This window comes from Mustelus asterias, chromosome 26, assembly GCF_964213995.1.
Source record: "Mustelus asterias chromosome 26, sMusAst1.hap1.1, whole genome shotgun sequence".
Classification (NCBI taxonomy): domain Eukaryota; kingdom Metazoa; phylum Chordata; class Chondrichthyes; order Carcharhiniformes; family Triakidae; genus Mustelus; species Mustelus asterias.
In genome coordinates, this window is record NC_135826.1 from 14,723,699 (window position 1) to 14,741,637 (window position 17,939).

At 41.5% G+C, this 17,939-nt stretch overlaps 1 protein-coding gene across 5 annotated transcripts in view; it reads right to left on the reverse strand.

Moving 5' to 3' along the window:
• The window catches only part of kdm4b (lysine (K)-specific demethylase 4B), a 428,138-nt gene that overhangs the window by 364,150 nt on the left and 46,049 nt on the right, over nt 1-17,939 (reverse strand). For 4 of the 5 annotated variants that reach the window (XM_078198157.1, XM_078198155.1, XM_078198160.1 and 1 more), the window contains exon 2: nt 4,770-4,824. The gene's annotated coding sequence lies outside the window, so the exon portion shown is untranslated. Of the gene's footprint in view, nt 1-4,769; nt 4,825-4,931; nt 4,951-17,939 lie in introns of those variants that run through there. The other variant, XM_078198158.1, reaches the window with a different exon arrangement.

The window sequence follows — 17,939 nt, forward strand, 5'->3', positions numbered from 1 at the left end:
ATATGGATGCCCACGGTTGTGAAAACGCAAGTGGAAACAGCACGGATTCTGCTACGAACTCTGGACTGGGAGAAGCGAATGTGGAATGCGACACAGGAACTTATGCATAACATCACGGCGGCACTTAATATGACTATCTGCAACATCCAAGGAGTGCACATGCGAGTGCAACAAGAGAGGTTTATCCGAATAGTTACTACGGGTAACTCTCATGAACTGCGAGAACTCTGGAACATATCGGACACTTTGTGGGTGCAAGCCCGCTCAGATAAAACTGTTTGTAACAAAACAGCATGTACTGGACATTACACCTTGATGAATGTGGCAGATGTAATATCTGTATGTAAATACCATGTACTGCCTGTAATTACCCTGCATGGGTTTTACTTTCTGAGAACTAATGGTAACTGGTTTAGTCCTAAAAACAATTGGACTTATGATTTGTCAACATGTGAAGACATTGACAGAGGATTGGCATGTTTAACTATGACAAGATATCGCGATCCATGTTTAACTGATGACACGGCATTATGTGAGTGGCGAGTAGAGAAACCACGAGATATCTTGTGGCAGATTGGGCCCCACGCTGTATGTGTGGCCACCATACACCGCCACCCATTATTGCCGCAGATACCGTTCTCTGGGTGTTTGAAGGGGGTGTACATTTGGCATTGGGCAAACAAGACTTACAAATTGACTAATTATAGCACTGAATCTCGCTTGAGTACGGCTCAGTGGAAAGTTCTCCATATGCCATGGCGAGTCTCTCTCGACAGGTTCAAATGCGCATTGAATCAGTCGACGGAGCTAAAACATATAATTGACTCTCATAAGTCTAACGTGTCCCGTGTCATGGTCTCTACCTTTATAGCCGGAGAACAGGTAGTACATGCTGCGCGAATGATAGAGAATGAATCAGCCCATCATTGGTGGGACTTGCTAACCGGGATATCACAAACGGCCCGGCGATATGTTTTGCCTCCTCTGATATTGATATTTGTGATTGTTGCTGTTTTAACTTGTTGTAATGTACTTACCTGTGTATATGTCAGGCGTGTGAAACAGGGTTTGGAAAGCACCCTGTATCACACTGCGTTGAGGTAAATGGTGATTGAAATCGGTCCAACAGGTGGAATGTTAGGAGAATAAAGAGTTAATGTCCCGATTTCAACCCTGTCAGCAAAATCTCGTATGCTGACAACTGCTACGGACAATGGAGACAGCCTGTCCACATGGAAGGATAACCATGTCAAAACATAATTAAATTAGATCCGTGCCCAAGACATAGCGTGAATGATTAACCATTAAACTTGTTTTCTTGAGCTGCGAACAATAGAACTTGTATTGCACAAGACTGCTCTAAACATCACATACTGGGCCGAATACTCATATTCAGATGTCCAGAACAAAGAGAGGCTTTTCTCTATAAATATGCGGGAAAGTCCCTACTACAGCAGAGTCTGCCGTGGGTTACGTACGGACGCCCGGAGGGAGGTAAGCCACTCTACCTGGACTGACGGCTCTCCAGTCCACGTGTCAGGGTAGTTAAACTATACAAGGCTTAGCCCATTGAATGATACTTGTAGAACTTGTCCATGTATTGTGGGGAATAAAGAGACACATTTTATTCTAGCAATACTGGTGTAGTGTGAATTCTTTCTCTCAGACCACCTCCACGAACCTGTTACCGGTCCGGGCTAAACATTGGTACACACTGCTGCCATTGTAGTGGTGGAGGCAGTGAATGTTTAAAATGGTGGAAGGTGTGATCAAGCGGACTGCTTTGTCCTGGATGGCATCAAGCTTTCCAGATGTTTGTGGAACTGCATTGACCAGATAACTGGAGTGTATTCATCACACCCCTGACTTCACTGAAATCACTACAGCACAGGAGACCATTCAGTTGATCGCAGAATCCTTACAGTGCAGAAGCAGGCCATTCAACCCATCAAGTCTGCACGGCTTTCCGAATGAGCATCCTATCCAGACCCTATCCTGAATTCGGTGTCTGAAGAAGCAATTTACCGAGTGCTTCTCCCCATAAAACTGCATTCTCCCTTTTCTGATAATAACCCAATCCCTCCTGAATACTTTCTATGAGAGTTAAACATAATTTCATTGCTTTTGTATTCTATGGCCCTATGAATTAAACCTAGAATACTGAATGCTTTATTCCTTTCCCTCTCAACCTTCAATTACTTACGAATATGTACATCCACATCCCTCTATTCCTGTGTCGCCTTTAGAATTGCATCCTTTTTATGCTGGATCGCTGCATTTTTCCTATCAAAATAATTCACTTCGTATTCCTCAGCATCGAATTTCATCTGCCCCTTGTCCACCCATTCCACCAATCTTTTGAAGTTCTGCACTACCTTCCCCGCAATTCACAATGCTTCCAAGTTTCATATCATTTTGAAGTTGTGCCCTGTACACCAAGGTCTAAATCATTAATATGCATCAGAAAGAGCAAGGGTCCTAACACCAACTACTGGGGAAACTCCATTATGGCCTCCAGTCTGATAAACACCCATCAACCACTACTCTGTTTCCAGTCTCTCAGCCAATTTTGTATTGAAGCTGCTACTAGCCTTTTCACTCCATGAGGTACAAGTTTACTCACAAATCCGTTGTGCAGCACTTTATCAAATGCCTATTGAAGGTCCATGTACACCAGCCCATCAACCCTCTGTTACTTCATCAAAAAACTCCAGCAAGTTAGTTAAACAGGATTTGCTGTTAACAAATCCATGCTGGATTTCCTTAATTAACCAACATTCACCCAAGTAACTATTATTTTTGCCCCAAATTCTTTCTAAAAGCTTCCACACCACTAATGTTAAAAACTGGCTGGCCCTGTGGATGTTGGGTCTATCCTTGTCATGTAATAATATTGATTCTTGGTAGTTGCACTAAGCTCTGTGTATTAACATATTCATGCATTCACTGGGATGTCATGGGTCACCAGCGTGGGAAACTGCAGAGTGAAGAAGCAGCCATGTAGCGAACACCACTCTGTAAATAAAGCAGAACCCTACTCTATACCTAACCAAATGTTGACTTGGAAGAACTTAATACCCAACGTTTGGATGCCCGAGACAAAAACTGCTCAGTTGCTGAATACTAATATTATTCCAGTTGATGAGGAAAAAAACCTTCTAAAAATTAAAGAACAAAAACAGATGGCTTATTCTATCTCCTCTGAGTGAAAGGATTACATTTGTACAGATCAGATAGCAACAAAGACACTCAAGACATTATGCTCAACAGCATGACAAAGAAGGATCGCGATTAGGTGATTCAATATCGTGCATCTCAGGAGTTGCTTGATAACTTCCTTGAATATAAATATCCCCTTTTAGAAAGTAGTACTAAATATGCTTTATAACAAGGTGCTTCAGGCCAAAAAGCACTTTTTTTCCTACCCATTAAATAATGCAGTGAAAGCTGACTGAAGAGTAGTTTGGGATTCTACCACTAGATGGTAATACAAGAATAGAAATAACACAAGACTGTTCCACAGAATTAATAAAATAATCACATTTTAGATACATCTTCACTTCTGACTTCTCATTACATGGAAATAATTATGAATTTTCTACTGAGAGACAGACACAAAGTAAGGAAACATCAATATGACTGGGCACGAATAGAATAGACATGACAATATAAAGTACTTCACCACAATGTATTTTGTGGGTATTCAGTTCACAAGCTAAATTACTACTTAAAACCTTTGAGAACTTCTTGTGCAATACAATGAGGCTTCAGAGGTTGTGATATTTTCAAGTTATAAACTTCAGGTCTCAATTTACTAAGAGAGGCCAGACCTGGAAGGAAGGCAAAAACAACAAAAAAGCAGGTGGCATGAAGCACCTTCCAAAAGCATAGGCCCATCAAAACTCTCCTCAGGCAAATTCAGGAGTTTTTTTTAAACCTAGTCAGTAATGTGCCAGACACCAACCAAGTTAAGTCCACCACAAGCAGTAAGTTGCCAATCTTTTCAAGCTCTCCCAACTCTCAAAGCACCTGCTATAGACCAGAGAGTCTTCACCAAGCAAAACAACATTTGTTCTTGAACTCGGAAGCAGTGTGCAGGTGGGCCTGACAAGATAACAAGACACCAGCAGGAACTGGGATTGCCAACATTTTTTATTTTCTTCATTCAATAACCATATGATGATATGCTGACCACACACTGTGCATTGGCACAGGAACGTATGTAAACAGACAGCTCTCTGTCACTTCAATATCAAGGCTACAGAGGCACAATCAGTAGCAGGTTGTCGCAGGTCTATAGTAGGTCTGGCAGCTGGAGCCACTCGGTGCATTTGCATGCCTAGACCTGTCAAATCAGTTAACAGATTAGCTGTTTCAGTATCACCATTTTGCAAGCAGGGGCATAGCAAACAGGTAAGGGATGGAGGTGGGTGACTAAGTAGATTTTTTGAGACGTTATGCATGATTGTGTAACTACGGGGGCCCGTGCTTATCTAACCATTTATATAAATCACCATAACTAACAGACAAACATTAATATGCCAGATAATCCACTTCTTTGGTTCCTTCACATATGGTTCGACACAAGTTAAAACATGGTGAGACACTGCAAATGCACAAAATATCAATAAACATTCAAATCCCACATTACGGCAGGTTTAGTGACAGCATGTGCACAGGTGGGATTCAAAATCTTCAAGCAGCTCTAAAACTTGTCCCTGCCCATCTGTTTTTTTTTAATCTTCTACAATAAATTGCAGTTTACTCACCGCACCGTTGGCGTTATCTCATATGCATCGAGAAGGTGGATAAATTGGTTTGCACCTGTAATTAAGAACAATAGGTATATGTATTTATATCAGACGTAGCAATGGCTGGCAGAATCCAGACTGTCTAGTTGTCAGATTACATAATCTACAAGACAAGTTTACCCAGTATTTAAGAAGCAGATTAGTAGTACACAGGCTTTGGAGAACCACATTTTTCCAATTTTCTTCCTGTTTCTCAGGACCTCTGACTTTCACTGGGACTTCCCTCTAGTACTTTGTTCAAACGGATATTCTTTACGTCTGTTCCTGGACAGCAATTCTTGGCAGACTTTCAATTGCAGAATGTACCAGTCAAAAACAATCCCATCCTTAACCCTGCATCAATAAAGGTGCCCTTTTGTGCAAAGGCCATTGGGCAGATTTCAAGTGCAAGAACCCGGATTGATTTTACACTCCTTAGCAGTCCACTGAGACCAACTGTGGCATTCCAACTTCCGTGCTCGCTGACAGCGGCTAATTCAGCAGAGACCTTGGGCCTCTGGTTTAGTGTTACAACAGATGGCAATTTCAACACAAAGCCATTTGAGGGGGAAGATCTTTACTATTCAAGTTCAAAAATTGTGCATGGACCTCAAAACATTAGGTGCCAAGGCAAGTGGACTCATTGTATCCCATTTTTTTAAATTTAAATTCCGTTCAGATCATTTGGACCTCGTTTCACAAAAAAAATTTCCTTAGCTTACATTATTCTTTTAAATGCCCTTACTATGATGTGTTGGCCCATGGACAACAGGGTTGTACTTGCGTGTTCAGAAGCCATGATAACCCTTAATTTTGGTTGGCAAAATAATTTGGAACATTACTGCTCCTTAAATCACATTAACATGTCCATTATTGATACCACACAAAATGGGAGAAATTTATAGCTCTATTACAGACTACATTGCTCTGCAGTGCACATGAAGGCAATGTAATAACTTTTGAGTTGACATGCTGAATCAACTTTGGCTGCCATTTCAATAATGTAAAGAAATATATTTTATGGATTACATTAACCCTATATTTTATAAAAGGAACTTAACTGAATATTTATCTGACACACAAACACTTCCCATTAGTTGGCTCACATGTACACTGGACTATGCCATTTCATTTGCAAATATTGTGGGTTGAACTCCCACCACTGACCATTCTGCTCCAGGAACATTAAGAGTGAGGAGTGCTCCCATAGTACATCATCCCCATTCAATGTCACTAGATGGGAGCTCCACTTAAAGTGTCAACCGAAAATCTCTGCAGTTCTAAAGCATAAAATAAAGCACCAAAAGTGGCCATAAGACATATATAACATTGAAACTTGAAGGGCAATTTCGCAAAATATATATCTTCCTTAACAACCTTCAAGGACAGTTAAGCTTCCAACTCCTAATATATTTTCTGAGGGGGGTGGGAAGGGGGAGCAACAAAAAAATCCATATACAAGATAGGAAAAGCAAGATAGCAGGAGAGAGCTCAAGAGGGTGTGGGGAAGAGGGAGGAGAGAGCGCACAAAAGAAAGAGCAGAGGCACTGTTCCCACAAGAGAGAAAGGAGAGAGGTGGAACATGTGCAAAAGAGGGAAGAGACGAAAGAGGGAGGGGAGAAAGAAAATCGTATGATTTATTTTACAGAGATACACATGCACAAATAAATTATGAAGGGTAGCAGAGGAGAGGTGAATTGCAATGCAACATTGCAGGACATGAAGGTTTTGATTCAATTTATTTTGAAATTTGGGTCATTTACGCAACATCGCATTTCTATTTAAAAATCATTATTGATCATATTTAAGTGTATGCAAGCAGTGGACGTGGACCAGAGATCAACTTGTCCCCTATAAATATTCACAGACTGAAATATTATTGTTGGATTAGGAATTTCAACTGCATCTTGGGCAAAAGCCACTCTTCCATCCCAAATGTAGGGGGACTTCTCCTTTCAGGGTCTAGTTTTAATGATTGGTTATAGTTCCATCTTTCACAAACTTCTTATTGCTGGACGGAGAGGTTGATGAGGCGGGAGAGGATGGTTTCCAGATAAATCTCAAATTGTGGGCAGGTTCAGTGATGGAAAGACCCATTAATGCTTTATGTCAACTAGCCTGGTTTGCAAGTGACATCTAGCCCATTCCTCCTTCATTGAGTATGTTCCCAACGCCAGTCACTTTGGCATCCAGCCAGGTCTGGTAATGGATGATTAAATCAGTGTTCAAAGATGTTCAAATCTGTGGCCCATAGACTCAAATTCCTCTCATCTGAATAGTGCTGTGGGATCAGTTATGTCCATATGAGAGGTCAGACTGCACCTCAGTTTAACACAATACCCAACTGTCAGGAATCCCCTCACAGATGTAGTGAATCATCATCTTTATCCCTGCATTGGGACTCAACCCAATGACAATGACTCGAAAGCACTTCCGGAGTCATGACTGACATTTACAATTCGTTTCAATGCCTTTGGAAATTGTGGTAAGTGCGAGAAAGCAGCTAGTTGTTCTCCTGTTAGAATGACCTTATTGATAGAAGTAGGCATGTGGACTGGATTTCAGATAACAGCAAGATCCGGATGCACTAAATGATCTCAATAAATCGCCTGCAAACACACTGTGGGTTAACACATGTACAATGACACTGAAGAGTTACCATACCCCAAAACCTTCAAGAACACGGGACAAAATCGGGAGCGAGACATTTAGGGGGGAGATTTCACTGATGGTACTTTGTTGCCTTTTCATAGAATCCCTACAGTGCAGGAGGCGGCCATTTGGCCCATCGAGTCTGCACCGACCACAATCCCACACAGGCACTATCCCCATAACTCTATTAATCTTACTAATCTCCTGACACTACAGGGCAATTTAGCATGGCCAATCAACCTAACCCCGCACATCTTTGGAGTATGGGGGGAAACCGGAGCACCCGGAGGAAACACACGCAGACACGGGGAAAATGTGCAAAATCCACAGAGTGACCCAAGCCAGGAATCAAATCCAGGTCCCTGGCGCTTTGCAGAGCAGTGCTAACCACTGTGCTACCATGCCGCCCCAAAATAAAAACAAACATCCCAGGGTTGTCCCACGGTTGAAAAATACCAAAATGACCGTTAAGTTACAGAAGCTCACATCTTTTTCAGCTGATTAACTTAACACTCAACTTCTAAATTATGCAAATTAATGTTTTAAAAATAATTGTATAAATTGTATTCTGTCAATTGGAACTGTGATGGAAGTCAGTTGAACACAAGTTATACTCTATTTTTGGCAGTGCAGTAAAATTGTAAGCTTGGACACAGTTTTTTTTTTTAAAAAGACAAGCAGTAATGTTTTGGTTTAGTTTTGCAGCAGTGGTCATCTCCAACTTTTTATGCTGCTCTTGCAAACTTGTTTTACAAAGGAAAAGGAGCGTTGATTCAACATCCCATAAATTACTGATCGTTGAGGCCACGTTTGGGAATGGTGAGCTTAGTTTTCTTTGATCATGGTACTTAATGATGAGACACAAACGATAGGCTCAAAATTGGCTCATGTCCAAAACCAATGGCCTATGAAATCACTATTTTAATTTAGAAAGATGCTTTTAACACAGGAAAAGGTCTCAGAAAGTATTTTGCAGAAGCACAAAACAACAACCATGGGCAACACTGTGGCACAGTGGTTAGCACTGCTGCCTCTCAGCACCAGGGACCCAGGTTCAATTCCAAGCTCGGGTCACTGTTTGCGTGGAGTTTGCATGTTCTCCCCATGTCTGCATGGGTTTCCTCCGGGTGCTCCGGTTTCCTCCCACAGTCCAACGATGTGTGGGTTAGCCATGCTAAATTGCCCCTTAGTGTCAGGGGGATTAGCGGGGTAAATACGTGGGGTTATGGGATAGGGCCTGGGTGGGAGTGTCGTCAGTGCAGGCTCCATGGGCCGAATGGCCTCCTTCTGTAGGGATTCTATGATTCTATATCAGACGGTGTAATAAAAAGATTGGCTGAAACAGTGTTATGGCAGATCCCAAAAGAGGCCACTGAGACAAAGGTTTAGGGAAGGAATTCCCATTGTAACTGAAGAAGCAAGCTCTGTACAAGATTTTTATGGAAGGTTGTAGGGCTGGAGAAAGTTAGAGATAGGATGGGATGAAGTCTTGAAGGAAATCCTAAGAATTCGAAATTGGGAGTCATAACACAAAGGTGATGAATGAGCAGGACCAGGTCGAGGATAGGAGATGAACATCAGAAGTTTGGATTGTGGAAGATGGAAATAGGTCAGCCAGGAAAGCACTGAAATAGTCAAGTGTGGACATCGCTCTGCAAGATCTTGAATTTCTTGAATCTTGATTTTTCTTGAATTTGAGGCAAAACTCCAAGATTTAAAACAAAGATCTGTTTTCACCTGATAATGTTTCAGTGACAAATCAATAATAAGAAATTACTTTGGTCCCAGGAAAAAAAAAATGTTTTAGTCCAACTCAAAGAAAAAGACGTGTAAGAGTAAGCATACATAACATACAACATAAAGCAACTGTATTGATTGGCACGAAATAAAAAGGTACAATTAAGATAAGATAAAACTTCCATTTATATCAAACCTTTCACAAACATAGCACGTGCCAGTGTTTTACAGCCAATGAAATATTTTTAGACAGTCACTGATGCAACTCAGCACTCCCTGGGAATTGAGGATGACTTCCACTCTGCTTCAATGGGTTCTGAAATGGCTGATAAATCCAATGCATGATCTGCAGACTCTGCCACGTGCAGAGCAGATGGTGCTTGGAGGGCTGAACAGATGAGTTATTTGGAGGTTGGTGCGCTTTCCTCCAATGTCTTGACTTCATCTATGTACATCCTCAACAAAGTCCCTCTATGTGTTTGATGCCTTGGCGTGCCTATCACCGGTGGCTATGACATCCATCATTGCGAAGTGCTTCGAAAGATTAGTCACGGCACAAATCAATCCCTCCTACCAAACTGCCTAGATCCATTACAGTTCACCTATCACCGCAACAGGTCCACAACAGACACCATCGCCCTAGCCCTGCACTCAACCCTAGAACACCTAGGTAACAAAGACACCTGCATCAGACTCCTATTCATAAACTACAGCTCAGCCTTTTAACACCATTATTCCTGAGAGACTCATCTCCAAACTTCGTGGTCTGGGGCTCGGCTCCTCTGTCTGCAACTGGATCCTAGACTTCCTAACGCACAGGCTGCAGTCAGTAAGGATAGACAACAACACCATCTCCACAATCATCCTCAACACCGGTGCTCTGCAAGGTTGTGTCCTCAGCCCCTTACTATACTCCTTATACACTTTGGACTGTGGGGCCAAATTTCCCTCCAACTCGATTTTCAAGTTTGCTGAAGACACTACCATTATGGGTCAGATCTTAAACAATGACTGTATGGCCAAATTCATTGTTTGAGATCTGACCCATAATGGAAGTGTCATCAGCAAACTTGAAAATTGAGACACAGTACAGGAAAGAGATAGAGAATCTGACGAACTGGTGCAGCGACAATAATCTCGCCCTCAATGTTAACAAAACAAAGGAGATAGTCATCAACATCAGGAAGCGTAGTGGAAGGCATGCTCCTGTCTACATCAATGGGGACGAAGTAGAAATGGTCGAGAGCTTCAGGTTTTTAGGTGTCCAGATCACCAACAACCTGTCCTGGTCCCTCCATGCAGACGCAATAGTCGAGACAAGACCACCTACACCTCTACTTTCTCAAAAGACTAAGGAAATTTGGCATGTCCGCTACAACTCTCACCAACCTCTACAGATGCACCATACAAAGCATTCTTTCTAATTGTATCACAGCTTGGCATGGCTCCTGCTCCATCCAAGACCGCAATAAACTACAAAGGGTCGTGAATGAAACCCACTCCATCACTCAAACCAGCCTCCCATCCATTGACACTGTCTACACTTCCCACTGCCTTGGAAAAGCAGCCAGCATAATCAAGGATCCCACACACCCCGGACATGCTCTCTTCCACCTTCTTTCACCGGAAAAATGTACAAAAGTCTGAAGACACGTACCAACCAACTTAAAAACAGCTTCTTCCCTGCTGCCATCACACTTTTGAATGGACCTACCTCACATTAAGTTGATCTTTCTCTACACCCGCGCTATGACTGTAACACTACATTCTGCACTCTCTCCTTTCCTCCCCTATGTACGGTATGCTTTGTCTGTATAAGCACGCAAGAAACAATACTTTTCACCGTATACTAATACATATGACAATAATAAATAAAATCAAATGAACCTACTCTGTTTTGGTGGTCACAAGCCAGGGACTCCCATGAATCAGTAAGGATCTTTGACCTCTTCAATGATGCTTCTTTGAGGTCACCCCTAAAGTATTCCACTGTTAAGTTCCAAGTAGAACAGTTGCTTCAGAAATCTGGTGTCGGATAATTGAATAACATGTCCTTCCCTCTCAAAGGTTGACTTAGGAGAGGACCTGCTTTTGGACAACCTTGTTTATTGCTGGATTTGGAGGATCATGCAAAGGCCCTGCTAGTGGTACTTCTCCAGTGTTTTGAGGTGACTACTGTAAATTGTCCAAATCTCCAAAGCATATAAGAGTTCAGGGATCACTGCTGTATGGTCAATGATCGTAATCTTGGGTTTGAGTTCCTGGTCCTCAATACTCTCTGCCTCAAATTGGCAGAAGGCACATTGAAGAGAATGTACCAATGTTTGCTTCCATCAAAAGTCCACATTTTCCAGGATCTTGCCATTGATCTGATGCAATGTGGGAGGATTGACAGACAATTTACACATTACAAGTTCCTCCTACAAAGTCAAACAGCAATGACCAAGTAATCTGATTTCATAATGTTAGCTCAGGGATGAATATTAGCCTCGAATTTACTCTTCTTCTTCCAATAGTGCAAAAATAGGATTTGTGGTGAAAACCACATGTGACTGACTCCAAAATTCCTACAGGAAATCTTCGGGATACCGAAGGAACACATGGAGAAAGTGAAATTAAGCTTGCAGCCCTGTGGTTTTGAGTCCAAGCTTTGTATCCTTCTGATATTATCTTCCTCCAGTTACGCAAGTGAAGTTTTAAAATTTATCAGCTGACCATAAACAACAAATGCAAAACAAGGCATCTGTAAATAGAATGTCAGCCAGTGAGATCAGTGCCAGATAGCAGGGTATATGCAAGAGTTGCAAAATGCTTCAAGTCCACAAGACCTAAAAGCCAACACACGTACTGTGTGTGATGTTGTTGTCTCCTACGTGGGGAAATGTCACACAGTGCTGTCTGCTTTCAAAATAGTTTCCAACTGAGGTTCAGCTGCATGCTTATATTTCCACTATCACATTAGCTTCTGTTGCTAATGTTTTGTTAATATTGCATTGTTTAAAGTTTATTTATTAATGTCACAAGTAGGCTTACATTAACACTACAATGAAGTTACTGTGAAAATCCCCTAGTCGCCACACTCCGGCGCCTGTTCGGGTACACTAAGGGAAAATTTAGCATGGCCAATCCACCTAACCAGCACTTCTTTCGGACTGCGGGACGAAACCGGAGCACCCGGAGGAAACCCACGCAGACACGAGGAGAACGTGCAAACTCCACACAGACAGTGACCCAAGCCAGGAGTCAAACCTGGGTCCCTGGAGCTGTGGGGCAGCAGTGCTAACCACTGTGCCACCGTGCTGCCTGTAATACTTGTGCTAAGACTGAAATTGAATATGGTGGGAAGGAATATGGTCTATTTGTTAGAGTTCTGTCGTGAAACTGGAGTTGCAGCCCATCTACAATCGATTTCTATCCAATGATAGAGTGAAAAAACTAGCCCACTGAATTGCACAATGAATTTACATAATATGCAAATTTATTGAGATTATGTACATTCACACAATTAGGTTAAGCAAATACAAAAATAGCTATCACTTGCTGACTCAGTTAAAAACCATACCCTAAAAAAACCTACAAAGGAACGCAACAAAATATCCCAAAATAACGAGGGGGCACAGTTTTTGCAAAAAAAAAGCCAATGTGATGCCAGAAAAAACATTTTCACACGAGTGGTTCAGGTCTGGAATGCACTGTCTGGAAGTTTGATGGAGGGAGCTAAAATCGATGGATTCAAGAGGGAATTAGACAATTATTTGAACAGAAACAATGGGCAGGGGTAAGGGAAAAGGCAGGGGTATGGCACTAAGTCATGTTGCTCGTTTGGAGAGCCAGTGCAAACATGATGGGCCAAATGATGTCATCCTGCACTGTAATAATTGTGATTCTGTGAAATAAAATTTAAAAATTCAAAGAGTGCAGGGACTACTCATATACAGAGTTAAGAGGAGTGGAGTCCATTAACTGCAATGCATTAACACATTTCTTTGGCTTAAACATGGATTGTGGTCCATCATCACTTATACCAGTGTTGTCCAACAGGATTGCAATGCTCACCAAATGTGTGGTTACTTGAGTCACCATATCCCAAAATATACACAATATTAAGAAAATGGATCTGAGATTTTAAACAGTCAGCAAGCAAGACCAATCCCCCAGACTGAGAAGGGCTTCCAAAGGGTTTTGCAATCCAACTGTTTTGGAAACCAAACCTGCAGTATACACTTCAAAGGGAGGTGATAATCTGTTAACTGAAGTATTCTGTTTCTGCCAGTGTGCTCCAGTTTATTTCAAACAAATTTCTTCACAAGTAAACTCTCTCGTACGAGAATTGATATATTAGGAGACTCGGAGGGAAAAAGAATCGACAAAATCTCTACACATTTGCTTCTGGACTCTGACAATTGTCTTACTTAGACTATGTTGTCTACCATTTTCCAACATAGCGCCTGGGCACTTATTAGACCTTGGCTCCTGGCTAACCTCCTGTAATAATAGAATCCCTACAGTGCACAAGGTGGTCATTCGGCCTGTCGAGTCTGCACTGACTCTCCAACGGAGAGGGCAAAGTCGAAACCAGGTCTCTGGTACTGTGAGGCAGCAGTGCTAATCACTGTGCCACCATGCTGCCCCAAATCTCTCCTTTTTTAACCAATAGTGCCCTATTCCTTTCAGATCTATCAAGTTGAAGGTGAGGCACATTTTGATGTTGCTGCACCATCTTCTAGATTGGTATAGAACGTGGAGATATAGTTCCAGCATTTAATCCATTACTAACACAAATTATTAAGAGCTTGGTGACATGGTTACAAGCCTACCACATCCTACCACATCATTGGGTAGAGCAATCAGCATGCAGCAAACCATCTAATCAGTCTATCTCATCTTAAGCTTTTATGTATTAATTTGGGGAAAGAGGGTGGAATTAAAGAACCACCTCCAGTTGAATAAATTTAAAGGAGGAACCAGCAGCGAATCAAGAAATTGGGTATGCGCCCCAAGCTTGTGGTATTTTAGTACAGCAGCAATTTACCAATCGAAAGCGTATAAGCACAGGTATGAGAGAAAAAGATAAGAGGAAGGGAGCAGATTTTGGGAAGGTGAAGTATTACAGCAGCGCTCCAAAGAGTATGTCTGAAGCTTTTTAAAGCTCCATCAACAATGTTGCAATTGTGGGGGAGGAGGGAAGGGGAGAGAAGAGTGTGGGATGGTGGTAATGGAAGGAAGAGATACAGAAGACCAAAATCAGACAACTGGAGGACACAGGAGGCTGGATGATGGAAGAAGGATTAGAGATAGAGAACATAAGGACAGGAATTGGTTATTTAAATCCTCAAGTCTATTTTGCCATTCATTGATATCATGGCTGACCTAACTTTACATACAAGCCTTTGCTTCATACCCCTTAATCATAGAATAGAATCCCTACAGTGCAGAAGGAGGTCATTCGGCCCATCAAGTCTGCACCGACCACAATCCCACCCAGGTCCCATCCCCATAACCCCAATGCCCCAGGGCATTTAACCTAGCTAGTCCCCCTGATACTAAGGGTTAATTTAGGATGGTCAATCCACCTAACCTGCACATCTTTGGACTATGGAAGGAAACCGGAGCACCCGGACAAAACCCACACAGACACGGGGAGAACGTGCAAACCCCACACAAACAATCACCCAAGCTGGGAATTGAACCCGGGTCTCTGGCGCTGAAGCAGCAGTGCTAACCACTGTGCCACCTACATCTGGTTAACAAAAATCTATAAATCTCAAAATTTAAAAATCATCATCCCAACATCACTGCCATTTGCAGAAAAATTGCAAACTTCTACCACATTTGTAAAAGTGCTTCCTAACTTCATTCTTGAGAGACCTGGCTCTGACTTCTAAATTATATCCCCTAGATTGCCCATAGCAGAATTTCTTTTCCTTCGGTCCACACTATTAGTTCCCCTTAATAGCTTAAACGCCCCAATCAAATTACAACTTGACCACCACAAATTGTAGGGAATACAAAATTGTCTTTGTAAACTTGCCTATTTAAACTTTAGAAAGTCCAGGCATCATTCAAATAAATCTACACTTCATTGCCTTTTGGTTAAAATAGTCTTCCTAAGCATGGCATCCCTAACTGCTCACAATATTTCAGATGCAGCCTAAATAAGGCTTTGTAGTATGACTATTAGAGGAGATGTTGTGGTGCAGTGGGTAGCACCCCAGCTCTGAGCCAGAAGCTGTGGACTCAAGTCCCACCCAAGGCCTGGGTGATCACAAAAGGTGCATTCATGGCATGTCCAGGCAGGTCAATTGTCAACCTGTAAATTCTTCCAAAATACTATGGCAGGCAGTAAGCACGAGAGCCCTTCTGGTCAGTCAGAATTGTGCAGTGGCTTGCATAGCTACAACCTCCCCATGTTAAAAGACTCCACACACAAGCTTTTGCCATAAGGCTTCTTTTCTTGGCAAGCTTCCTAGTCACTTTGAGAGACGACTAAACAGAGAGCACGACTACTGATTCTCCAGATTTAAAGGCCAGCATTATATTAGCCTTTTTGATTCTTTTGTACCATGTTCATGACATTTCAATGATATATGAACTCTCAAGTCTCTTGAGATCGTCACTGCCCCAACTTTTCACCATTTAGAAACTATTTATATAGTTTTAGGTCCAAAGCTGCTGAACTTGGACAGTAACTTTTACTAAAATCCATTTGTCACAGTTTTGACCATTTGCCCATGAATATCTCTGTGATTGAATCTACATTATTTACAACGGCGCCTATGTTTGTATCAGTAAATTTGGATCCATGCTTTTCTATCCTATCAACAAGGTATGCCCTGACAATTTTAATTTCAATCTGAAAAATACAGAGCCAATATAGCTCGGCAAGGATGAGGAATAAAACATGGGCAGCAAAATTTTGAACAATTTAGGAAAAATGTCAAGACACTGGGAAGGAAGCTATCGGAGAAGTCAAGTTTACAAGTGATGAGGATATGGATAGAGATTTCAATAGCAGGGGTGTAAGGTAGGAACTGAAACAAGCAACATGGGGATAAAAGTAAGCTGTTTCAAGAACTAATGGAACAGGGATTCGGTGCTCAACTCTAGGTCAAACAGGTACAGTTAGGTGTAGTAAAATTAAGCCTGAGCAAGCAGGAGAGATTGGAGTAAATAGTAAGCACTCTTATGTATATGTGCATGTGTATGACTATACAAGCACTGCCTAGAAATATAAAAATATCCATTGATAAAATATTCCAGCTGGTAAAATTTATTCCACCAAAACATCCAACTCCTCTCAATCTAGGGATTTTTCCCTCAGGCACAAGAATGAAGAATAAACTGAGAGAGATTTGAAGGGGACACCCACCGAATTCTTGATGGAACACAAAAAGTATGGCTTTGGCCCACAATTGTGGAGCTGGTATCTTCAGCAGACGTGGAAGCTGATTGACCCCGTGTTTACAAAACAAAGCCACCCAGCAAAATATGTAGAAGAGAAAGTCAAAAATCCTAGATTCTGAAATCTTCAGATAATTTGTGATGTTCTTCTTTCCTCCTCATTTTTTGGAAGTAATTTTGAAAGTACTTGCAATGGCTTCCCTAAATTAGTCCTTTACAATATATTATAACGTACAACTGGGTGATCTGCTAAATTCAAAATACAAGCAATCACTACAATGCCTCGTCCAATAAAGAGAAAACTAATTACTTTTTAAACGGCATGTATCCTCAAGCTTAACGCGAGATCTCTACTAAAAATAGTTCTACAATATGAAATAACACTATTTAACAATCCGCATGATGGAAAGGGACCCACGCTATTAACGGGGTTAGATGTAAAAAAAATGAAGGCAATTATGGTTGGCCAGACAATTGGTCAGAGACAGCACAGCAAAGGAACATATAACATTGGTTGAAAAAGCTATTTTTTTCAGTGTACTCATTGCTTTTTAAAAGGCCTGGGTAACAAAGAAATGAATTGAGATAAGAGCTTTGTAAAATAAACCACATATCATCCATACACAATCTTATGATATCAATCGGAGGTCAATTACGAACAATTTTCCTGAAGACATTTTCACATGTGTATGACTATACAAGCACTACCTAGAAATATAAAAATATCCATTGATAAAATATTCCAGCTGGTAAAATTCATTCCGCCAAAACATCCAACTCCTCTCAGTCTAGGGATTTTTCCCTCAGGCACAAGAATGAAGAATAAACAGAGAGATTTGAAGGGGACACCCACCGAGATGCACAGATGCCTGTGGCTGCCAACCTGTCTCTATCACTGATGTCTATTCCCTTTGGTACATCAGCCATGGCTCATTTCCAAGACAAGGAATGTTAACAGTATTCACTTTCATGTTTTAGTAATATATTCATGTGTAAATATATCAAATATGATACAGCCTTCAAAAGTGAACTGCTTCAGTCACAGCCACACCTACTGGCTAAGACACTGCAATAATGAATGTTTGCAGCCTTCAAAAATATGTAAAAACATTAACATGGCATGAACTGCAATGTTCTAATATATTTCCTTCTACCCATACATTGCTAATTTTCCTCACTACCACCTCTCGATGTATCTTGCTGTCTCTAATCCAGCACCTGAATGAGAACTTAATCCACTAAAGAATTGGGAAGCCAATGTTTTTGATCCTCATCACAAATTCTCTCTCCCTCTGGCAACCGAGAGGTTGAACCAGGCCAACAAACCTTCCAATTTCATTTGTATTGCACACACGACTT